Raw genomic sequence first — 7,085 nt, 5'->3', positions numbered from 1 at the left:
GTATGAATTCAAGCTTCATATATATTATTATATATGTCTTGTTAGTAATGCATTAGTTTTGGTCTGTACTATGATGACAAAAACATTTCTTCTGAATTGGTTCCATTCAGATATATAAACTACTTGTTACTTTAAGTGTAGAATTAGCTGCTAGACAGAAACAGAGTCATTATCTATTCTCGTAAGAGTTTGCTCATCTTCCTCTCTCCCTCTGACTCCCTCTCTGCCCCTCTCTCTACCTCGCTCTCTGTTCCTCCAAGAAAGTTTGCTCATCCCCCCAGAGACCCACCTGATGCTTTTGACAGAAGGTGAGCAAAGGAGAAGAGACACGTTGTACTCTCAAGAATGTCGTCTTACCCTTGCCATACCACGTCTTACACACACTCGTACACACATGCATTTGTGAGGACATTCCACTGACTTACTTCATTCTTTAAACTTGAACACTGACATTCGACCAAACCACTGACTGAACTTTTGCAATTGTACTGATATTCCAGCCACATCAAGAGGTTAAACACATTCACGTACACACAAAGAGAAGAAAAACATCAACTATGTATGCAGATCACCTCCTCCCCAACTGGAAAACTAGTTGATTCTTGTGCACGTACACACAAACACAACGCATCTTTCCAATGTAAACACACTGTCTGTCTTGTCACAGGCAAATCTGGTCATTTACAAAAAGGTGAACTCCTGCTGTTCCTATTGACTCGAGATGGACTTGAGGTCTGAAAATCAGAAAACAGAAACTAAAACGGACAGAGAAACAGAACTGAAATACATCTTGATGCAGAGAGAGAAAGAAATAAAAAAAGGTATCAACCCTTACATACCCTTACAACCCTTACAATATCTTGACTCTTCATAATCATGAGCAGATGATTAGTTCCAAAAAACAAATTTTGAACCATAAATGTATTTTGCATCCATAGATGTGTTATTGGTCATTAATAAAAGGTAATTAATCTTTCAGAGTGCAGTGAGAATGTCTTCCTTAGACACCATTCATTTATAGAGAACTACATTCACAATCACACTATATTATGATACCATGCTAAAACAATCATCTAAAACAGGAGAACAAAACAGCAGTAACTATCTCCATGAATTCTATTGAAAGTGAAGGATGAAATAGCATATTTGAATGGTAGTTTTCATTAGAACCATTAAAACCATCCATCAACACTACCCACAAACCACATGCCCTCATTTCTGTCAAACTACACAATCAACTCTGAATTGAGTGTATTAGTCATAAAACAAAACAACAAACTGGTTTGCAAATTTGAAACAAATGAAACTGCAAAAAACATTACTTCTGAGTTCTTTTTGTTGTGCAGACAGAAGTTCTCTCTCTCTCTCTCTCTCTCTCTCTCTCTCTCTCTCTCTCTCTCTCTCTCTCTCCCATTGTAGCAATAAATTGTGGGACTGCAAGTTGGCAGGGCAAGATACAGACTACTGTGCTGCTGCAGCTGCTGCCGTGTGGAGAAGGTGGCGTCGCCTTTGCATGAGCGAAGTCACAAGGACCTTTCCTCCATTTTCTCTGTGTTGTCCTCTTCTAATATGTCCTCTTTCTCTCCCACTCACTGTCTCCTTTTTCATTCTGGATCCAAAATCACTCGTCCCACTCCACTAAATCAGTGGAATAGGGGTTCAGGTACTTTTTTATAATCCTATGAAAGCTGGCCTCCACTATAGGGAGGATAACCTGTATTTTGGAGAACCACTATGTTAGCTGCCTGGGGATTGATGAGTTTGATTTGTGAGTTTATAGGCTTTTTTGCAGGTGCAGATGCCCATCTGAGTGGGAACCTCAGCAAGGGCCAGGGAACACGGGCAGGTCATGTGTTGAGGTCACCCTTGAACTCTTTCTCCACTGTCTCAATGACAAACATACACATGCCAATTTATAGATTCACTGTTTTCCACATAACCAGTCTTTACACTGATTAATGATTTAAAAATCCCTTTGAATAAGGATGGGTCAAATTTGAGTTGGAACATCCTTATGTACATATATTTATAATAAATCATTTTGAAATATTTTTGTATATTCTGGACCACTTGAGGAAAAGCCCATACAACTTCAGGTTTAAAGAATTTAATTTAGGTTGTCTTTACTGCTTTCAAGTATCAATGTAGGTAGAATTTGACCTGAATAGTATGTAAATATGGAAACAGGTAGCATGACAAGAGAGATGAAGCACTGATGGTATGCAGCAATTCTGCAGCATTCAATTGAGCTACTTTCTGGTAATTTCATATAAATCAATTTATATAACCACTCTCAGCTCTTGTTACAATGTTCTTACATAACAGTTGAAAAGAAATTATAATACCAATCATTCCAACATTACTTAGCAATAAAATTTCATGAGCAATGGCTCAAAGTGATTCCTGTTGTGATGTTGTCAGTATTTGGAAGGTGGTGTTTTTCTTAATTTTTTTCTTTTATTGCTGAGATTTCCCAAGTGTTTTCATCCAAATGCCAGAATATCAAATACGGGGGAATTTGAGAACCATTTTATTGCACAATGCCTTGTTTGCTTCCACAGTTAAACGCTCAGCCAAAGTCAGAGAAGGTTTGAAACTGGCACTGTCCCACACACCGCTGAGGCTGAACGCAGAGTTATTACAGGCAGTCTATCTCTCAGATAGACAACGCTTTAAGATTGGCTTCAGAGTCATTTCAGAGCCAACAATGTTTGTAGGAAACTGCCAAATCCAGGTTGAGGATTTCAGATCGGATTAACAGACATCCTTCTGCTGCCTCCAAGGGCAACAAAACTCTGCTGTGATGAGGTGACACTTCCAGTCCCTCAGTGTTAGGCCAAAGAAAACACACCGGAAAGGGAGAGGCTCAAAAGGAAGTGGAGGGGATCTATACAGTTGATAGACGAGCAGGTATTGGAAAGTAGGTGGAAGGACAGGTTAGTTGATCAAACACTGAGGTCACTGTGTAATCATGATGGGACCTTTTACACTTCTAGGAAACACGAGACATAAATAATACAGTATGCAAATATTTTTTATCATTTGAGATTGACAGCTTGATTACTTGAAATACTAGTTTATGTGCAACCAATTACTCTATTTAAAATATATACTAGAAATTCTGTTTAATTAACAACAGACACACATACACACACACACTCACACACCTACACACACACACACACACACACACACACACACACACACACCTATATCTCCCCACTTCTCACGTACATCCATGCATTAAAGGTAGACAAAGTCATAACAGTTGAACAGTATAAAAATGTATGTGCAAAGTGACAAATGAGGTGTGCAAATTGTTCAGTGTGTGCAAAAGGGCATTAAGTCCTTTGTTTGGTTATGTGGGGGTTTAGAAGGGGGCAGGGGCAGTGGTTAATTATTAAGGTCATTATTGCTAGCGTTTGCTTTCATTTGTCATCATAAAAAAATAATATTGCAAATGCACTTGACAAGTCAGTTTTATGCACCTTAAACACACTGAATCATACGGTTTCGAAATCCGTTGAGTTAAAATTTCTTAAGTTTTGAAGATTTTTTTTTCTTTTTTGGGAACTGCACATTTCAACCACAGACTTTTCTTGTTGGCGACTGTGCAGCTCCACAGGAGGTAAAACACTGTCCTGAGGAGAATCTCGATGTTAGCTGTGTAGACAGGAGAATAATTCACTGGGATGTATTTATCCAGCCGGCCCAGGGATCCAATCCAGGGCCCTTCTACCTTCAAGGAGTCTCTCTCACTTTTTGGCTACCGTTGCCTTCCACCATTTTTGGGCTTCGCCAGAAGGTTTGGAAAATTCTGGGTATTCAGCAGCCCCAGGCACACGCTATGTATAAGTGGTGTCAGGGGTTGGAATATGACTACAGATGGCCTTGCAATATTTCATCCCCAATTCTTCCTTTGTATTTTCCACTGTATACTCTCCTAAAAGGCAGATATGCTATAAAAAATAATTGTTATAATGAATGTTTTAACTTTGGTTAAATCCTGGCCCTCTAACCCCAGACTTTGTGGTTTACTGATGCTAAGCAGCTCTTGGCATGAGTGTAACTCTGCGATTAGTGCCCCTTTAAACACTTATAATTCACAGCCTATGAAAATATTATCAGAGAGGGCCGGCTCGCTGCCTGAGGGGGTCAGGAGGTTGTTTTAATGGTACCATGGGCTCAGTGTGTTGAACTGTTCAAGCTCACAGCATTAGAGATGCCTTAAATCACTTCCAGGGGGTTGAGAATTTGAAGAAAAACTATACAAGATATAATCATATGTGTACGGAGTAATGTAAACGTGAAAATTAGGCATAATGTTCTGCCTGGAACATGTGGAAATTATTTTAAAAGTTTGAATTATAATGACAAATGGTTTGTTTTTCCAGTGTTGTGTATGAAGGGAAAGCCTGAATTCTCGTATGTTCACATCTGCACATGCACATATACACACACCCACACACCTCTGCTCAGACCTAAATTTCCTGTTAAGCAGCGGTAGGAGGTGAACGTGAAAGATTTGTCATTAGGCTAGAGGCTCATATCAGCTGACAGTTTACACAAGGAAGTTTAAATATCAATAAATACTTTGTTCTGCTACACAGGTGCTTTCTGTTTCCAAGACATATGTGGAGGAAAGAAATAATGAAAAATATCCAAGAAAAGTCGACCCAATGAATGGAAATCAAGTTTGCACTACAACATGATCTGTCTACCGTGACGTTTCTCTAAATGTACGCATCATATCAGATCAAAAATAGACTTTTTTACTGTGTGCCAAATTCGGAGAGTGGTAAAACTGTTTTCACAAATTAGCTAAATCACTAGGGTTTAATTTTGCAGACAATGTTTTTTTTTTCTTTTCTTATTTCCTGGTAACTCCCCATTGCATATTGTAGTGTAATGTGTGTGTAGAGCCTGTATTTTTCAAGGGAGAAAAGTCTTTCAAACTAAATTATGAAACAGAGCTCAGGAAAGGGAATCCAGAGAAGAGTTTGTCTCCTACTGTAGAGATCAAGGTTGCTGCTGTAACATGTGTTATATGTGTATGTACGTTATGTTATCCATGTGTTCAAAAGATCTACAACTGCAGTTTGAAATATGTGGGATGAATTAAAAATGTCTTCAAATGTTTGAAAAGTGTATAGTTGAAAAGTGCAACATTATTGTCTATTAGTTTTTTAGATTCCATGACAAACATAGCCTATTAAATCATTCAAAATAATAAGTATAAGTATTCTTTTTATGACAGTAATTCACAAGTTTTCTAAGCTTTGTTCATGTTATGTAACAACCCAAATCCGTATCAGCACAGCACCAATAATGCACACCCTTCATGATTTCAACCTTACATAAAAAAACTGTTGAATGATTTACAGCTACAGAGACATATGTGCCAGGATTTACTTCCTTCACAGTTTTGTGCTTTATTATCTATCTGTTCGAAGACTTGTTTTCTGGTGGCACAGACATTCGTTTAAATATCAGATTCAACTGAGAGTGAATGCTGATCTTCAACTGGTACCAACCCGTACCAACTCATATTATTTCAAAGACAAGTCTGCCCCCTGTTGAACAAAGAATAGATTGCATGTGGAGTGTGATTAGAATAAAAGATTCTTGAATGTTGTTTGTGACTTAAAGGGGCACTACACTGAATTTACACTAAAAGGTCAGCATACTCATCTCAGCCTGTGAAAACAGAGACAATAACCCTGATGATGATATCATGACAAAGCCGTGAGTACGTAGCAGGTGGGGGGTCTAATGAAAGACATTTGCATTATTGGAAATTGTATTATTCATACACTATATATACAAGTACATATAGTGAAATGCTGTTTTGTTACACTCCCAGGCAGTGCACAATGCAAGTAGAAATAACAATGAAAATAAAAGTTAAGTGAATGAAAGAGGCAACAAAAGAGTTTGACCCCCTTTTTAAAAAAAGTCTGTTTGTATGAGTCCCCCAATGTAGTGTAGTGCAATACTTAATCACATGCTCCCTTAAAATCCACACACACCATCCTATCATTCTTCTGCATGCACACCATCTCTCTATCTAAGTCCCTTGAATTTTTTTCTCACTGTGAAGCTGCTTTACTTTAATTCGGTGCTTATTAAGCCTATGTTAAAATTCCTTTTAAAAATCCATGTACCCTGCAACATTTCAGAACTTTTTTTTATTATCTTGATTTGACATCCAACACAAATCCCCTTTAGAATAACATGTTAAGCACCAATTTTACAGCGATAAGTGCAGAATGAGGCTTTGTCCAGGAGATGGTGCTATAGTCTAACTTCTGAATTCAGCACTTACTTAAGCCTCGTTTTATATTTTAAAATGAAGTTCAGGTCGTGTGCATGAATGTAACAAGGTAGCATTGATACATTAGTAAACTTCAAAAGCATTTGGTGGATGCAGGGATATATGGAACAGCACACACATACGGACTGATTCGATAGATAGATAGATACAAGATAGATAGATAGACAGATAGATAGATACAAGATAGATAGATAGATAGATAGATAGATAGATAGATATATACTTTCACCGAACGATCAACACAACAGGTCGCTGTTACCCTCGTACAAGATGCGTTCATGGATGCTTTAGGTTACTCATAACCTACACACACTTCCCATATAGGGTAAAAGAGAAATGCATCATATCATCAGTGAGATAACGGCATTATAGACATTGCTCCAGTAAGAAGGGCATTATTCAGTATTGTACGTTAGATTAAACGCAACAATCCATCCTTCCTCTTTTTATTTTTTTAATTTTTTAAAAATCCATCCTTACTCGAAATACGGAAATCAAACCATGATGACGAAACGCCATGTTGGCCAACCAGCGTCCCCTCCTTGCTTGCGCTGCACTGCAGGGATTTCCCATGTTTCACTACAGTACGCATCCTGCCTCACGTAGCCCTGCTCTGTGTCTGACACGTGCTGTGGCATGACGGGAGAAGGGGGAAAAGAGAAGATGTACATAAAATATAAACGAATAAAATAAAATAAAATATAAACGAATAGAATAGAATAGAATAGAAATCGTAAAGGAAAATAAATAT

Source organism: Scomber japonicus, chromosome 10, assembly GCF_027409825.1.
Source record: "Scomber japonicus isolate fScoJap1 chromosome 10, fScoJap1.pri, whole genome shotgun sequence".
Taxonomy (NCBI): Eukaryota; Metazoa; Chordata; class Actinopteri; order Scombriformes; family Scombridae; genus Scomber; species Scomber japonicus.
Note: the sequence above shows the minus strand (reverse complement) of the source record.